The sequence below is a fragment of the Acinonyx jubatus genome, chromosome A2, assembly GCF_027475565.1.
Source record: "Acinonyx jubatus isolate Ajub_Pintada_27869175 chromosome A2, VMU_Ajub_asm_v1.0, whole genome shotgun sequence".
In the NCBI taxonomy this organism is placed as follows: Eukaryota; Metazoa; Chordata; class Mammalia; order Carnivora; family Felidae; genus Acinonyx; species Acinonyx jubatus.
In genome coordinates this window covers 44535042-44553708 of record NC_069383.1, presented here as the reverse complement: position 1 = coordinate 44553708, position 18667 = coordinate 44535042, and the positions used below count along the sequence as shown (strand labels likewise).

Sequence of the window (18667 nt, the reverse complement as noted above, 5' to 3'; positions counted from 1 at the left end):
CCTTACATTGAAATTTGTGAATAAGAAACCATTTCTAGATCTTTGCTAAAATAAGACAGTATTATTTAATATGGAAACAATAACTGAGAAACTAATTTGGAAAGTTATATTCATGATTTTAGAGTACTATGAATATAAAATGTATGAGTGGAAAATTAAGATTTCATATGGCTTTTTGCAGCTGGTTGATTAAGTCCTATACAGTTCATTGTCTTAAAGATGAAATTTGTACAAGGTTTTGGAAGGCAGGAGTTGTATATTAAAAGTTCTTGTTTCAAAGGTAGTACAAACTGGTTTTTAACAATCCATCATCTTTCATTTACCAAAGGAAATATGTAAAAAGAAAAGGAAAAGGTTCAGTGGGAACAAAACATTGAGATGATGAAAAGCTACATGGAAAGTAAAAAGACTTTAGAAAGACTACTAAAATGAAACTAGCTTTTTTCCTCAACAATCTGTCTGAATTCATTTTGCTTTCATTATATATCTAGCCTGGAGGCAAAGTATGTTGAGCATTACAACAAAGAGGGTGTTATAAGGAGGGCTTTAAAAAAAAATAATAAAGTATAACATATGTGTAAACCATGCAACTTTGTAACAGGAAACTTTATAATAAGGGAGGACTGTGCTTAGCTTTTCCACAATTTTGGAAGAATGAGTTTTATTAGGTGTTAGACAAAGAAATTATCAACTGACTTTTATGCTGTAAGGTTGAAAGATTTGTTATGACCATTCCTAGACTTTAGCAGTGGTTTTAATGTGGGTCCTGATATATTAGAAACAGTGCCTAGCACTGTTAATATGTCTACCGTTGCTAGTTCTCTTAAGGAATATGATGTTTAACTTTGGCCTTTCAGTGAAAGATTATTCAAAATCCTGTTATTCTGTGGTTTTTCTCAGCAGTATTAGGCTGTTCTTGAATTGATCAACACATAATATAATTTGGGAACCCAATCAATGGTTCTTTTATTTTTGAAAGATGGTGACAAATTCTTTTGAAACTTGGGAAATTGGCTCCATCATTCATCCGTTACTCTTTGCTTTTCCTGCCCAACTTCCTAAAAACTATTGTTTTGATGTCAATGTGTAGAATAGATTATCTATAGGGGAATCAGTGTGTATTAATTATATTGGAATAAATGTAAGCTTGACAAATGATATGAGTTAGTAGGCACTGTGCCTAATAGGTTATTCAGTTAATGAGGACACTAAAATTAGGGACCTCTAACATGCCAGAACCATATTTCTTGTAAATTTCCCCCAGTTTTGAGATTAACTGGCAATGGCTATATTTTTCTGGCTTTTTAAAGTCTAATATATTATGGTAGAGTTTTAGGATTTATATAGTGCTTATTATAGAATAGTTGAGCTCTTTGTATTTATCACACTGTTATTGAAGTGAGCTAGAGGAGTAGAAATAAGTCTTTTACCTTTTGGTTTTTCAGTAATCTATCTTTTAAAATATTATTCCATACTCATTTTCCTGTCTTCTCTCTCTCACTTAAAAATGATTACATACCATGCACATTTATGTACTGTTTTCATTGAAGGTGGGGGACTTTAATGACACCCTTTAATATCCAATCCACTGCAGGGATGTTAGAAAATCAGGTTTGAAGTTTCTAGGTTTAGGAGAGAGATGTTAGAAGTATGTTAGCAAGATATATTATTACATATTTAAAAATAGACCATTTATTTTAAACCTTGTAAGATCACAGAATAACTTTTAATCTTGTGCAATTCATTTGACAAAAAGTCAAATAGTACAGACAAGCTTATGAAGGCATCATTTCCCCCCACCGCCTGCTTTTTTTTTTTCCTCATGGTTAACTCTTTATCTCTAAATAATGTGATTACACCACTGTTATTGGATTCATCATATTTAGGTTTTATCTATTGATGTACCACAGTGATCAAGAGTTTTGATTAATGACACATCCTTTCTCGTATCCTTTTTCCAGTTAGATCACTATCTAATTTCCAATGCTGCTCTCACTTCAACTACAAACAGGATACTCAAACTCCTATTTCTTTTTTTTTTATTGTTGTTGTATTAAAAATTTTTTTTATAAAAAATTTTTTTAACCTTTTATTCATTTTTGAGAGTGAGAGAGAGAGAGAGAGAGAGAGAGAGAGAGAGAGAGAGAGAGAGGAAGTGAGAGAGTGTGAGCAGGGGAGGGGCAGAGAGAGAGGGAGACACAGAATCTGAAACAGGCTCCAGGCTCTGAGCTGTCGGCACAGAGCCCAACGTGGGGCTCGAACCCACAAACCGGGAGATCATGACCTGAGCCGAAGTTGGCACTTAACTGACTGAGTCACCCAGGCACCCCAAACTTCTATTTCTTATTCCATCAGCTTTCAATCCCTTGATTCCACATTTTGTAAAACGGACACATTAGCTATTTTATCTATACAATTATTACTGTCTACCTTAAGTCTCTCAACTTCTGTCAACTCCACCTTTATTATTCTTGCTTTGTCAAGAGTAGTAATATGTACCTACTGGTCTGTAATTACAACTAAATCTTCTGTGACTTCTCTATAGATGATTCTAAAAGTTAAAATACATACTTTTATGTATTTTATGTAAATATTGTTCAGTATAGTATACCAGGATCATATTTCCTTCTTTATGATTACAATGTCCTGTGCTACTCAAAGGAAAATGTTTTAGGGGATTCTTTTTAAAAAAAATCCTACATTTCACTTCATAGCCTTGTAATTTCTCAAGTTTTCTAGGTTTTCAGTCATACTGTTGAATTTGAATCTGTCAATTCCTTCTGCTTCCTATCTTCCTGTTATCTGGAGGTATGAGATTTTTCTTTCCCCTGGTTTTTTACTTTTGAATGATCTAATTTTGTCCTGGAGTAATTTTTATTTGGTGGTGGTGGTGGTGGTGGTGGTGGTGGTGGTGGTGGTGGTGTGTGTGTGTGTGTGTGTGTCTTGGGCTTTTCTTATTGCTGGCCTTCCTCAAATATCTTACTGTCAGTTTTTCTTTGAGGGCTAATCAATAGAAAGAGTAGGTACTATGAAAGTTGGGTTGGGCTTTTGACCAGGTGGCTTAGCTTTAAAGTGAGGGGATGAGGAGCTAGTTTAAATTAGGGATCTTCAAATGTCAGAATGAGGAGAAAAGGCCTATACATTCACAGGAACTAGCACCAGTATTAATTACTATAGTTCTTCTCAGACAGGTCAATATTTCTTTCTTTCTTCTTTTTTTAGGTTTATTTATTTATTTTGGGGGGGGGGAGAGCAGAGAGAGATGGAGAGAGGGACTCCCAAACAGGCTCTGTGCTTTTAGTCTAGAGCCCCATGTGGGCGGGCTCAACGCATGAACTGCAAATGAGCCAAAATCCAGAGTTGGATGCTTAACTGACTGAAGCACCCAGGCACCCCAGGTACATATTTCTTTAAAGAGAAAAACCCTTCTCTCTCTCTGTTTTGTTTTGAGGATGATGGGCAGTAAATACCTAGTTTCTGAATATATGACAAGTGGGAAGAGGGAAGGAAAGGAGACAGTTGGCTAGCTGGCCATCCTTGGCTATCTACATATTTAGTCTTTTTTTCAAGACATTTTTTAAAAAAATTTTTATTTTTTTATTTTTATTAAAAAAAATTTTTTTTTTTACTTTTATTTATTTTTGAGACAGAGAGAGACAGAGCATGAACAGGGGAGGGTCAGAGAGAGAGGGAGACACAGAATCTGAAGCAGGCTCCAGGCTCTGAGCTGTCAGCACAGAGCCCGACGCGGGGCTCGAACTCATGGACTGCGAGTGACTGCGAGTCGGACGCTGAGCCAGCGCAATCATGCAGAGAGATGCTGTGGGCAGCAGACACCACGATCCGAGCCAGCCATGGCCGCACAGAGCCTACGCGGCTCGAATCGCGACGCGAGATCATGCCTGAGCGAGTCGATGCCCAACCGACTGAGCCACCCAGGCGCCCCCAAGACATTTTTATTGAGCTATAAGTTACGTACAATTCACCTATTTAAAGCACACAATTCAGTGATTTTTATTATAGTCGCACAGTTATGCAGCCATCACCACATCGATTTTAGAACAGTTTTACCACTCCAAAATAAACCTCTTACCATTAAAATGATTTTGAGACTCAGTGGACTGTGTGGAGTGGGGATGGGGTACGGTTCCCACGCAGTACCAAATAATTCTCTTGATACCAGCCTGGGGTACTACAATTCAACTCAGTTCTGACACTGTCTGGAGATAGTATCAGATTCTACAGGTTAAAGGGTCAGTTCTAGAAGATTGCCCCCCACCTCCATCCCACCCAATCACTTCCCCACTTCAGATGCTAGTTGTAAACTCATGTTGGTACCTGTGCTTCTGATCCACCAGCTACAGATTGGAAGTTCCCACCACTCCCTTCTTAGACTTTGGACACCAGTCCCAAGCCCAGGTTGGTACTTATACTTCTGATGGCAGCTATAAATGAGAGGTTCCCATGACCTCCTCCTTAGATTAAATTAATTAAGTTGTCAGAGAGACAGCTTACTAGATTACTGATTTTTGTTTTTTTTTTTTTTTTTTTTTTACATAAAGGATATAACTTCAGAATAGCCAGATGGAAGAGCTGCTTAGGGCAAGGTATGGGGAAAGGGCTTGGAACTTCCATGTCTTGCCCAGGTGTGCCACTCTCCCCAAATTTTCATGTGTTCACCAACTCGGAAGCTCTCTAAACCCTGTCCTTTTGGGTTTTTATGGAGGTTTCATTACTTAGGCACAATTGATTAAATCATTGGCTGTTGGCCATCTATTCAACCTGCAGCCCCTCTCCCCTCCCTGGAGGTCAGGGGATAGGAATGAAAGTTCCCACCCTCTAGTCATATGGTTGGTTCTCCTGAAAACAGCCCCCATCCTTAGGTGAGGTCCAAAAGTCACCTCATTAACATGACAAAAGACACTTTTTATTGCTCCCAACACTTAGGAAATTGTGAAAACCTTTGGACATTTCACATAAATGAAATCATACAATATGAAGTCTTTGTGATGGCTTTCTTTCACTTATGTAATGTTTTCCAGGTTTATCCATACTGTAGCATGTGTCAGTATTTCATTCCTTTTTAGTGCAGAACAGTATTCCATTGTATGGATATACCACATTATATTGATCTATTCACCAATTGATGAAAATTTAGATACTTGATGTTAACCAAAAGTCTGAGAAGAGATATTTGATGGACATTTAGATTTTCTACTTTATGGCTATTGTGACTAATGCTGTTATGAACGTTCATACACAAGTTTTCATTTCTCTTTTGGATATAAACCTAGGAGTAGAAAAGCTGGGTCTTATCATAACTCTATGTTAAACCTTTTGAGGAACTGCCAAACATTTTTACAAAGTTGCTGAACCTATTTTCATTCCTACCTGTAATGTATTAGGGTTCCACCCAAGAATGAGGTTCTCCACATCCTGGCTAATACTTGTTATTGTCCATCTTTTTGATTATAGCAACCCTGGTGTGTGTGTGGTGGCCTTGCACTGTGGTTTTGATTTGCATTTCTTTGAACTGTGTGTTCCTGGGGCTAGGGCTTGTCAATTGATGTGCTTTTCTTTAGGATAGTTAGGGGACTGCCTAGCTATTTTACTGGGTACTCAGATATCTGTATCTTTGAGGTTCTTCTTTCTCTATAGGTGGTCTTCTTTCTGTATGAGTTTCCTTAACTTCTTTCTGGGGAATGTGAGCCCAGTTTCATGGTTGGGGAGGGAATTAGAGAATTGACTATTCAGGATGGTAGACTTTTTCTTCATCCATGTATTTTCAGGTACTTGCCCCATTCCCACGCTATTCTATGTCTGGTTCCTCTAATCTGGGGTCCCTAGTTTAGTTCAACTTCTCCAGAGATTATACTTTCTTAAAAATTTTATTTTAATGTTTATTTATTTTTGAGAGAGAGAGTGCACGCGTGAGCGAGCATGAGCAAGGGAGGGGCAGAGAGAGAGGGAGACACAGAATCTGAAGGAGGCTCCAGACTCTGAGCTGTCAGCACAGAGCCTGTCATGGGGCTCCATCTCAAAAGCCATGAGATCATGACCTGAGCCGAAGTCAGATGCTTAACCGTCTGAGCCACACCCAGGCACCCCGAGATTAATACTTTCTGTTTTGTATTACTTACATAGGTTTTTAAATAACTCTCTTGTTTTCATATCCCATCTTACTCAACTTTCTCTGGTGCTTTTACTTCCAGAGTAAAATTCCTTTTTAGGATTTTATGGACCTTGCTGTGTCCTTTTGTATGGTTTACCTTTTCTATGTTCACTTCGCATCTTCATAGATTGTGCTTAGGCTTACCACAGGTCTTTTGAGTTCTTTGAAGGAGTTTATGTCTGTTTATTTTACTCTTTGTTGTTTGGGGTGGTTTTTTTTTTTTTTTTTTTAGAGGAGAAGAGGACATAATAGTCTTTAATTAACAATCTTGAAAAAGGAAGTCATACTAGTTCTTTTGATATAATGCCTTAGAGTCACTAGTCAGGTAAAGAAAATGTGAGTGGCTGTCTCCACAGGCTCTTAATTTCTGCCCTGAGTGAAATAATAATAAAGGGGGTCAGAATGCTTGCCAGGTCATGATTACAGAAGCTTGGCTGTAAGTCATGGGCAAAAAGCTTGGTTGTCTGCCCCCACAGTTGAGTGAGTTATTTCACCTCTGGGACCCAGTGAATGTTCAGACGGTTGAGTAATCCCACCTCAGGCACACGGTTGGCAGCAGGGCAAGTAATATCTGAATACTTGGCATGATAATTAATGGGAATATGGGGGAGTATAAACATTTGACATGACTTTGTCTCTTAGTTTCTTACAGCTTCATTTTCATTGCTATCAATAGGATTGGTTTTACTGAGAGAATGAGGGTATTCTTAATTTTGGCAGATGCAAGGATTGCTATCATTCTAATATGGTTTCTTGAGGGAAAGGAGATGAACATTATGTTAGTCCATGATTACTATAAGAGCATTTTTTTTACCAGTTTATTTTTATTTTTAATAAATTTCAAAACATTTTAAACTTTTTTTTTAAATTGAAGTGTAGTTGATATACAATGTTACATTAGTTTCAGGTGTGCAACATAGTGATTCAGTAACTGTAAAATTATGCTATGTTCACCACAAGTATAGCTATCATCTGTCACCATACATTGCTATTTCAGTATCACTAACTGTATTTTCTATGCTGTGCCTTTTATCCCCAAGACTTATTCATTTCATAACTGGGATGAACCCATCACTAAAGTCAGAAGATGATATACTTTTATAGGTAAGGTCTTGGTTAAGTTCTTAGCTCTTTGGTAGATGTTGTGGATTGAGTTAGTCCTGTTTGGATCATATAGAATTTGGGAGCAGATGTTGGCTGACAAAAATCACATGTTTGCTATACAGAGAAAAGACAAAACTCTAGAATAGTGGTTCTCAAACTTTAGTGTCCACTAGAATCTCCTGGAAGGCTTATTGAAACATGGATTGATAGGGCCCCTCTCAGTTTTTAATTTAGTAGGACAGAGGTGGGGCCCAAGAATTTACATTTCTAACAAGTTTCTACATGATGCTGATACTGCTTGTGTGGGGAACCATACTTTGAGAACCACTGCTTTTGAACAACGGTTCCTAAACTTTAATGTGCAAAGAATTTTCTGGGAAGATTTACTGGAAATGTTGCTTCTAGGGCCTTCCAGAAATTCTGATTTGGAAAGTATAGGGTGGGGCCCAGGAATCTGTATTTTAAAGTATCCCAGCTAATTTTGGTGTGTGTATGTGTGTGTGTGTGTTTGTGTTTAAATTCCATTGTATGGATATATACCACATTTCATCTATACATTCATTAGTTGATGGACAACCCCAGATAATTCTTATACAGTAGCCACAGGAGATGAGCATACTATACTATGAGAAATGCTACTCTGTAGGTTTCATGTAACAAAGATTATAAATTAATTATCCTGGGGCGCCTGGCTGGCTCAGTAGAGTGTGCGACTCTTAATCTTGTGAGATTGTGAGTTCGAGCCCCATGTTGGGTCTAGAGATTACTTAAAAAAAATCTAAAAAATTAATCACCCTTATTTATTTTTACTAAATTGAAACGCTACTTGTCTAATTTCCATACATGCTTTTGTATCATTCAGTATCCCAGCAGGAAATAGAATTTAGATGGTTTGAATGAAGATATTTTAGTGAAGGGATCATTGACAGGTGTAGGCAGAGTTAAGAAAGAAATAATGAAGCATCTAAATATTATCAGCAGTGGAAGCTTTTACCATTTCTAGGGTTGAAGGGACAGGAGGAAGTAACGGTATTATTTTGAGGGTTTATTAAGAGCAGGAGCCATGGAGAAGGGTCCTTTCTCTTATTCTTTATTTAGACAAAAACTTCTCATTCCCAGAGGAGACACAAAGTTTCATCAGTCACCTTTTGTTATAGGGTGATATTTTAGTCATTTTCCCATCTGAAATCAGATTTGCAATGTAGTCATCACCAGTGCTCATCATATAACATAGCGGCAAAGGGATGGGATGAGTGGAGAAATAATTGGTCAATATAAAATATGCTTAACTGTAACATTCTCCATGTTTGTAGTTGGTCAACAGACTGAGGTTGATAATCATAACTTACTTTCTCCACTACATGTTTTATATCCTCCTTGTATTTTCCCAGCACATTGGCTAGTCAGACTTCTTTGCCTTCATATCCCAAAGATCTGAGTCCTTAAGTATCCTATGTTTATTGGATTAACCTAGTTTTTCATTAACTTTATTGTTGGACATAGGAATACTAAGAGGCTGCCCAGTGAATCCCTTGGATTTTAGATGTAGTTTACCTGGTCCTGTTGTATAACACCCCCCACTTTCCACTTAGTAATAGAGAGAAATTACTCTGTCAATACATTACTTTTTTTTTTTTTCTTTTCTTTTCTTTTCTTTTCTTTTCTTTTCTTTTCTTTTCTTTTCTTTTCTTTTCTTTTCTTTTCTTTTTTTCTTTTGCCTATTCTGTGGTGGTGGAATCTCAACAGGGGCAGTCTCAGCTTGAAATTTAATAGAACTGTGACTGTGTTCCTTGCTGTAAGCTTTCTTTTCCTGGGAATGAGGGTCTCTAATATCTTCACAAAGTATGTCCATTATGAGAAATCTTTCCACACAAATCCTTCTGGACCTCCTTTTTATCAATATTTCAGTCTTGATTCCAACCCATTAGCTATTACCCATGTATCATTGTAAATGTGAATCTCAGGCTGTCTCACATTCCCAGTAAAGTGACAATAAGATACATTGCTCAAAATTAAACTCATTGGGAAGATTTTCCTTTGTTACTGTTTTTCAAGGATACCTTGGAGTAGGAAGCTGATGGTATAGCTTACCACTGGTGACAACATATCATGTAGACCCATCTGTAAATCAAGTCTGTGGGTTTTTTCCTCTTCTGTTTATTGGTCATAGGGAACTCCATATGAGGTCATGGGAGAGGCAGTGAAGCAGCTGGAGAATATACTATGCGAATTTGAGCCACTGACTCATTCAGTTTATGCTTTCTTTTCTTATTCATATATTTCATTTCTCTTCAATGATGAAATACTGCTTCACATACTTAATCTCATGACTCAGTAGATTGGGTAACCCATTTCACGATGGGTAGCTCTGGTCATGAAGTTACTTGGTGTCCTATAACTAGATGTTCAATCTGTATCTTTGCCCTGTAGAACTAGGAGCTATTTCTCAAATGGAGAATAATTGTTGACAGAAGACCCAAGGGTCTGTTCAGTGACTCTTCTTTTGGGGGTTTCCAGAGGCTATATAGAATAGACCTACCTAATTTGAGTACCACTGGTTCTGCTGGGCCCATTGACCTGTAGAAGATCAATTTACATTGCAGCCTTTATGAACCTCAGAGCCCTATCTTGCTCTGGGGTCTACTTAAAAGTAGCAACTCGGGGCGCCTGGGTGGCGCAGTCGGTTAAGCGTCCGACTTCAGCCAGGTCACGATCTCGCGGTCCGTGAGTTCAAGCCCCGCGTCGGCCTCTGGGCTGATGGCTCAGAGCCTGGAGCCTGTTGCCGATTCTGTGTCTCCCTCTCTCTCTGCCCCTCCCCCGTTCATGCTCTGTCTCTCTCTGTCCCAAAAAATAAATAAATGTTGAAAACAAATTAAAAAAAAAGTAGCAACTCTACTTTAATGTGCTATATATTGCTTCTAAGATTCAAGGACACTCTCCGAGTTTCGTGCTTTTTTCTTTTTGGAAGGCAGTGCAAGGTGAAGCAACATCTTTTTTTAGAGGGCATATTCTAACATGCCCCAGATTTTCCTGGAAACTTCACAGTGTGGCAGACTCTTGAATTTTTATGGGGTACTTGCCACTTCCTGCTTACCAGATTTATTTATAATGTCATCAGCGTATTGGACCAGCACTAAAAGAAGATACCCTTTTTAAAAAATTTTGCATGATAAAGAGTTTTTACTTGTAAATGCCTACCAGTACATCAAGCAATAACATGTAACAAGTTTTTTAATCCCATCATCTAGTAATTTTGATTAAGAGAAACTAAAAGTGGCCCAAACAATTATGCTAGTATTCTTTGTGCTAACCTTATCCAGAAAGGACTATTTTAAGGCTGGTTGCTGCTCCACAGATTATAAATAACTATTTATCACTTTTTCCTAGATGAAGCAGTTGACCTTCAAGAAAGATTTAGGGGAAAAAAAATCTTTCTTTCTTTCTTTTCTTTTTCTTTCTTTCTTTCTTTCTTTCTTTCTTTCTTTCTCTTAATTAATTAATTAATTTTAAAATTTCCATCCAAGTTAGTTAGCATATGGTGCAACAATGATTTCAGGAGTAGATTCCTTAATGCCCCCTACCCATTCAGGCCATCCCCCCTCCCACACCCCCTCCAGCAACCCTCTGTTTGTTCTTCATATTTAAGAGTCTCTTATGTTTTGTCCACCTCCCTGTTTTTATATTATTTTTGCTTCCCTTCCCTTACGTTCATCTGATTTGTATCTTAAATTCCTCATATGAGTGAAATCATATGATATTTGTCTTTCTCTGATTGGCTAATTTTGCTTAGCATAATACCCTCCAGTTCCATCTATGTAGTTGCAAATGGCAAGATTTCATTCTTTTTGATTGCCAAGTAATACTCCGTTATATATATGTATATATACACACACACATACCACATCTTCTTTATCCATTCATCCGTTGATGGACATTTGGGCTCTTTCCATACTTTGGCTATTGTCAATAGTGCTGCTATGAACATTGGGGTGCATGTGACCCTTAGAAACAGCATACCTGTATCCCTTGGATAAATACCTAGTAGTGCAATTGCTGGGTCGTAGGGTAGTTCTGTTTTTAATTTTTGAGGAACCTCCATAATGTTTTCCAGAGTGGCTGCACCGGTTTGTATTACTACCAGTGTGCAAAAGAGATCCTCTTTCTCTGCATCCTCGCCAACATCTGTTGTTGCCTGAGTTGTTAATGTTAGCCATTCTGACAGGTGTGAGGTTGGTATCTCATTGTGGTTTTGATTTGTATTTCCCTGATGGTGAGTGATGTTGAGCATTTTTTCATGTGTCTGTTAGCCATCTGGTTGTCTTCTTTGGAGAAGTGTCTATTCATGTCTTTTGTCCATTTCTTCACTGGCTTATTTGTTTTTTCGTTGTTGAGTTTGATAAGTTCTTTCTAGATTTTGGATACTAACCCTTTATCTGATATGTCATTTGCAAATATCTTCTCCCATTCCATCGGTTGCCTTTTAGTTTTGCTGACTGTTTCCTTTGCTGTGCAGAAGCTTTTTATTTTGACGAGGTCCCAATAGTTCATTTTTGCTTTTGTTTCCTTTGTCTCTGGAAACGTGTTGAGGAAGAATTTGCTGCAGTCGAGGTCAAAGAGGTTTTTGCCTGCTTTGTCCTCTAGGATTTTGATGGCTTCCTGTCTTACATTTAGGTCTTTAATCCATTTTGAGTTTATTTTTGTGTATGGTGTAAGAAGGTGGTTCAGGTTCATTTTTCTGCATGTCGCCGTCCAGTTTTCCCAGTATTATTTTCTGAAGAGACTGCCTTTATTCCATTGGATATTCTTTCCTGCATTGTCAAAGATTAGTTAGCCATATGTTTGTGGGTCCATTTCTGGGTTCTCTATTCTGTTCCATTGATCTGAGTGTCTGTTTTTGTACCAAAAATCTCTTTCTTTCTTAAAAATTGTTTAACTATATCTAAGAAAGAAAATGCCAGATATATATGTTGCTTGTGTTAAAAGGCATGAGGCAATGTATACTTGCTGAATTTCTATGACATATGAGGTAAAAAGATGAAGACTTTGGATAAGCTCTAAGTTTGTACCAAAAAGCTAGATTTGCTATTCTCCAAAAGGTAAAGGAACCTATTATATCATGTACAGCAATAATTTAGTGCCTTTTTTAGAAGAATATAATTTGAGCTTTGCTAAAGCTAGCTTCATATTCCATGAAGGCATCTGAAATGCCAATCCATGGAACAGGGTCTTCTTTCTTTTTCCCCTAAGCATTCTTGGGGCAATTTCCATGGATTTCTGGTTGGATGTGGTAGACTAAGAGGTTATCCATGACTTTATCCCTGTTCTGCTGGAAGTAGTTCTGGAGGATGGTTATTCCCTGGATCTTCTCCACTTCAGTGCTGCACTTGAATCCCAGACCTCAGCTTCCTCGGCTTTGAAACTCTTTCTCCCTTTATAGGTGAAATTGTTTAATTGTAGCCTGAGCTTCTTTGGCCTGCTTCAGCCTGAGGTTTTTTTGCTTGTGGGCCACAGGCACGTTCTCTGTGGCCTGCTTCTTGCTTGCAGCAAACAGTTGTTGGATGTGCTGGGACTGATGGACTGTGGTGGCAGCCTATACTATCATCTTTTTTTTTTAAACTATACCTGCACCCAGAGGTTTCTTTCTTCTTCTTCTTCTTCTTTTAATGTTTATTTATTTTTGAGAGAGAGAGGGAGACACAGAATCAGAAGCAGGCCCCAGGCTCTGAGCTGTTAGCACAGAGCCCGACACAAGGCTCAAACTCATGAACTGTTGAGATCATGACCTGAGCTAAAGTAGGACGCTTAACCGACTGAGCTGCCCAGGCGCCCCTGTACTACCATCTTTTGACAGGCAAAGGAAACTACTTGTGATTGTCTTTATTCATTTCTTTGTCATAAAGAAATGTAATAGATTAATAGATTTGCACCAGGTTTCATGAACTGTGTTAACCTTTTCCATTAAAATATACCTTATTTTTGAATAGCAGCTGTAATTGGAATCTCTCCTAAGTTTATGATAATCCGTAGTCGTTATCCAAGATCCATTTGGCTCTTTCACACACCAAACAGGGTAATGAATGAAGATGCATCGTAGTTGTGTTTTTTAAGTATTTGATGGTGGCACTAATCTCTGTAATTTCCTTAGGGATGAGTTTTGCTTTTGAGAAATATGTTAGTTTGGTGGGTTGGGGGCAGGGATTCCAGTTAGTCTCTGGTATCATAATAGCCTTCATAATACTCTTCCTTAGGTAGAGGCTAAGGTAGGGATTCAGCTAGTTTATGAGTATATCTGTTCCAACTTTGAATTACATCAGTGGGAAAATAATGGCAGTAAGTTTCCCACAGAACTTACTGTGAGAAAAACTTGGGTCAAGTCTTCATTGATCACTGGAATTCCATAAGCCCCACTTTGAGTAGTGATCACATGGCATTTAACATTCTCAGATATTAATGAACCTAGAACCTAAAAGCTTTCTTTTGTGTACCATCACCCTATTCATATGGCCACCATAGATGCTTTTAGGTTCTCTGCCTGTACCTTAATTTGGAAGTTCAGGGTCCTTTTTTTATTTTCTAAGTGCTTAAGCTGTGTAGGTAGCCGACTAAGCAGTCTTTGTAATTACTGTTGTCATCAAACAATCAAGTGCAATAGCCATTTATCTCTCAAATCCATGTCTTCACTGGCATTTTATCCCACACTGCACTAATAATATTTTGAACAGTTGTGATTCCATTGTATGCCATGTATTTCTTTTGTTTTCTTTATTTCCCCTCTGCATGGAAATCACCTGTGTGTTCATCAGATATGTGAGCAAACCAGTCCTCAAATCCCTGAGTACTATATCTGTTAAGATCCCAGCAGGAAACAGAATTCATGGCAGATGGTTCAAACAAAGGGACTTTCAGAGAGTAGGATTACTTATATAGCTGTGGGAAGAGTTAAGAAATTGTCTCTATCGTTAGCAAAATAAATATAAACTATCTAATTTAAGTAATTGTATTTTGGGGTATTTTTGTTATGACAACTTGGCCTTTTCCTTAACTAATACAAGAATTTACATTATTATAGCGGTGTAGGCACTACTGACATCTGAGGCATAAATACATTGCTTCTCTTTGTTTTCTCTGAAGTTAAAGATAATTTAAAGAACATTTTTACACTCTTTAACCAGATTTCTCCATTGTTAATATTTTTATCTAATTTGTTTTTTTGTTCTTTCTTTCTTTTTCTTTTCTTTTCTCTTTTCTTTTCTTTCCTCCTCACACTCTCTCATGCATACACAATTTTGTTTTTCCTGAACCATATGAGAGTACATTACATATATCATGGCTCTTTATCCCTGAGTACTTTAGTGTATATTTCTTAAGAATAGGAATATTCTTATGTAGCCACAGTACAGTTGTTAATTTCATAAAATTACATTGATATAATAATTTTATCTATTCTAATACCCAAATTCTGTCAGGTGATCTAATAATGTAAAAATGTGCTTTATAGCATTTCTCCTCCCTCTCCCCCACTATTATAGGATCTAGTTTAGAGGCAGGCACTGTATTCATTTGCATGTATTTTTAGCCTTTTTTAAGCTGTGAAATTGCCAAAGCCTTTCTTAGCCTTTTATGACATTGACATTTTTGAAGAGTCTCCGCCACCACTTAAAAAATAAAACGTTTCTCAATTTGTTTATCAATTGCTTCCTTGTAACATTAAGATTATACATTCTTTTAGCCAGAATACTGCCAAGAATAGCTAGAATTGCATTTTCCTCACAGTATCATGTATAGTCACCTTCACTGATTAATTTTTTTTAAAGTTTATTTTGAGAGAGAGAGAGAGAGTGAAAGAGAGAGAATGAGTGGGGGAGGGGCAGAGAGAGAGAGAGAGAGAGAGAGAGAGAGAGAGAGAATCCCAAGCAGGCTTCATACTGTCAGCGGAGAGTCTGATGTGGGTCTTGAACCCACAAACTGTGAGATCATGACCAGAGTTGAAATCAAGAGTCAGATGCTTAAATGACTGAGCCACCCAGGCACCCCGGTGATTAATTTTGATCTGCTGGTCAAGAGGTTGTCTGATTTCTCCACTGTATAATTACTGTTTTTTTTTTTTCCTCCTTGCTACTAGTAAGCAATGCACATATCTTGCTTTTCATCAAAGTTTCCCCTTAAATTTATCATTCATTGATAATTCTTGCCTGATAAAATCTTTACAGTGATGGTTGCAAAATGATTCTTCTACCTCAGCACTTCCTTTATGTTTGCCATTTGGCCCTTAGTGTTCTATTAAGCAGTAGATATCCCTTCTCCCTCATTATTCATTTGTTTATTATTATTAGTGTGGACTCATGAATTTCTATTTTCCCCAATAGTTTATAAGTCAATATTGAACTTAAGAGTTTTGGTTCTTAAATCATTCCAGATTTGGCCAATGTGAAGCCTCTTTAAGCTAGCTCCTGTGTCCTTGTGACATACCTTCCCCTACCCCTGCTCCCCATTTTTTGTTAGTACTTTTTAAACTTTATAGTACAGCAGGGTGTTCCAGGATCATATTATACCTATCCTGTTCTACCCATGGAATAAGCTATATCTCCGAGAAGCCCTGGTTCCTTTTAGTGGGACTGAGATCTGAATGCTGGGTGTGCTCATGTTCCATGGTGTTTTTGCTTTTAGAGGACAGAGTGACAAATATGTACATGTAAACATACTTACACATACATACAAATGTGTAAGCACATACATACAGACATGTACAGAAATAGATATATGCACATCAACTTAGACATATACATTATTTCGATATTGTGAGTTCACACCAGTGTCCCCAATTTCACAGTTCTTTGTTGGCTTTCCCATTCCATATTTATATCCCTTCTTTCAAAGTGGATGCTGGCTCCCAACAACATTCATTTGCTCATTCCTATAATACATGTAGTAGTTTCAGAGTGTCTTCTGACCATATCACTACAAGAAACAAATCTCTGTTCCTTCTCTTGGTGGATAACTCACTCCCAAAATCAAGCGCTTCTCTAAGACTGCCACTTGGATACTGCACACTTTCAAGCTCCTTCCCTCTAGCCAGACCCATGAACTCCTAGTCCCAATCCATGTTGAGTATTTTTACATTTATTGTTTCACTTTTTTTCTTGGATTTTTGTCTGTGTTTTCCCTAAGATCTCTGCTTCCCTCTGTTCCTTTACACAGAATCTTATCTGCCTTTCCTTCTCTACTTTCTATACTTTCAGGTCTCTGGTAGTAACAATGGGCTGATGGTGGAATTGCTGTTGGAATTCCTCTGCCCACATATGGTGGAGGTTGCAGTGTTTTCTTTATCCCAGTAATGCAGAAGGTACAAGGATAATGTAGTTTTATGTTTTTTTTTTTGTTTTTTTTTTCCAGGAGAGTAAAGGAGGGAGGGTTTTAGACTTAGGTGACCACCATTATTCTGTGTATCCAAAAAACTCTGTTTTTTAAAAGATACTTTTAGATCTCAGACATGTTAAAATGAATATAAAGGGACATTATGAACAACTTTATGCCAATATTTTAATAACTTAGATGAAATAAATGACTTTAAGACCACAATTTACTAAAAACTGACACAAGAAGAAATAGAAAGTTTTAGTAGCTATGTATCTATTAAGATTTTTGAATTCATAATAAAAATCATTTCAAAAAGAATATTCCTAGCTTAGATAGTGTCACAGATGAAATACAGTAAATGTTTAAGGAAGAGATAATACCAATGTTATATAAACTCCAAAAATAGATGAGGAGGTAATGCTTCCCAACCCATTTGTGAGGCCTGAATGGCCTTGATACTAAAGCTGTCAAAGATATTATAAGAAGGAAACATTACAATCAGTCTCCCTCATTAACACAGATGCAAAAATACTAAAATAATATTAGCAAATGGAATCTAGCAATATGCAAAATGGATAACCTGTCATGAGCAATTGGAAATTTATTCCAGGAATATAAGATTGGTTCCACAATTGGAAATAAATCCATAAAAAACAAGAAAAACTGTAATACTTAACATAAAATGAGTTATAGACCTAAATTTAAAAGCTGAAACAATGAAACTTGTACAAGAAAAAAATAAATATTTATTTTTATAGAGAAAATTTTTATTACCTCAGAGTAGGCAAAGATTTCTCAGGCATACAAAGCACTAATCAGAAAAGAAACAAAATGGCAAATTATACTTCACCAAAATTAAAATCTAGTCTTTGAAAGATAACTTCAAAAGATAACATTTTTATAAGAAAATGAAAAGGCAAGCCTTAGACTGAAAGAAAATATTCATAATGCATATAGGTGACAAATGAGTTGTATCCAGAACATATGACTCTTAAAACTCAATAAGAAGCTAAACAACCCCAATTTTTAAAAATTAACTAGTATTTGAAGAGACATGTCACAAAAGAAGATATACCAATGGCCCAATAAGGACATGAAAAGATGCTCAGCATCAATAGGCCCCAGGGAAATTCATATTAAAACCATAACGAGATAGCTCTGCATATCCAGCAAAAAAGCCAAAATAAAAAAAGACTGAGGGGCACCTGGGTGGCTCAGTTGGTTGAGCGTCTGACTTAGGTCATGATCCCAGGGTCCTAATTCTGTTTAGAGTATCATGCTAAGTGTGGAGCCTGCTTAAGAGTCTCTCTCTTCCTCTGCCCCGCCCCACTGCTTGCGTGTGCTCTCTATCACAACAAAACAAAAAACAAAACAAAACAAACAAAAAAGACCGAAAATAACAAGTTCAGTTACTGGCTGATCACATTGAACTTGTGACAGCTTGATTTTATGTTCTTGTATGTAAGATGTGTGGGAAGTCCAAGGTACGTAAAACCTTGGATTGCAGGTAACTTGTTCTGTGAGTGTTCTGCAGATGGGCAAACATTTCTAATACATTTTAACTTGATAAACAAAAGACGTCTTGGAATACAAGTAGTACGTGACATATGATCACAAGTGAGTCAATGGTTCTTAAAATTCGCTTTGATACACAAGTGCTTTGGATAACAAGCATGTTTCCAGAATGAATTATGCTCACAAACCAAGGTTTTACTATATTTCCTAAACTTATTTGACTTGAGGTATCTTAACTCCCATTCCCTGTGGCTCTTGTTACAGCTTGGTTTTAGGCTTTATTAGGTGAGTCTAGAGCAGGGTTTACTCTAGGGCATCGTTCTTACTTTTAAAGGAGCAGACTTTCTCAGTGTGTTTACAAGGTGTTAATGAAGCCTCTCCATATCAGCTGGGCTAGACCTCTAACTAATCGCCCAGCACTGCTTGACTTCTGGTGTCTGTTCCATTCCTTCCCCTGTAGCAGTCATCCTTTGGTAAATCCTGTCATCTCTCCATGTGCATGCTCAGGTCTGTGCTCAA

At 37.4% G+C, this 18667-nt stretch overlaps 1 protein-coding gene across 6 annotated transcripts in view; it reads left to right on the top strand.

Annotated features, from left to right (window-relative positions):
- Window positions 1-18667, top strand: part of BBS9 (Bardet-Biedl syndrome 9) — a 439643-nt gene that overhangs the window by 51919 nt on the left and 369057 nt on the right. The window contains exon 3 of one of the 6 annotated variants that reach the window (XM_053218249.1): window positions 7213-7276. The exons of the other annotated variants lie outside the window; for them this stretch is intronic. The gene's annotated coding sequence lies outside the window, so the exon portion shown is untranslated. The remainder of the gene's footprint in view (window positions 1-7212; window positions 7277-18667) is intronic. 6 annotated transcript variants of the gene reach the window in all.